The sequence below is a fragment of the Penaeus monodon genome, chromosome 24, assembly GCF_015228065.2.
Source record: "Penaeus monodon isolate SGIC_2016 chromosome 24, NSTDA_Pmon_1, whole genome shotgun sequence".
Classification (NCBI taxonomy): domain Eukaryota; kingdom Metazoa; phylum Arthropoda; class Malacostraca; order Decapoda; family Penaeidae; genus Penaeus; species Penaeus monodon.
The window spans coordinates 5,110,575-5,110,800 of NC_051409.1; positions in this window are offsets into that span (position 1 = coordinate 5,110,575).

A 226-nucleotide genomic window follows, 5' to 3' on the forward strand; every position below is an offset into this window, starting at 1 on the left:
GTCGGTCCCGGGATCCTCCGGCAGCTCGCCATCCTCGATCTGGAGGTCGTTGGGGACTTCTATCTTGAGATTTGTGAAGGTCCGGGGGGCGCCCTCGAGTCCCGCCATGGCCGCTCTGTTTACATCTCGGCCGCGCAAAATGTCCACATGTCGAGTCCCTTCCTCTCCTTTCGCCCTTTTCCTCCCTCTCTGGTCGATTCTGGAAGGGATAAATCCTCTAGGTGTA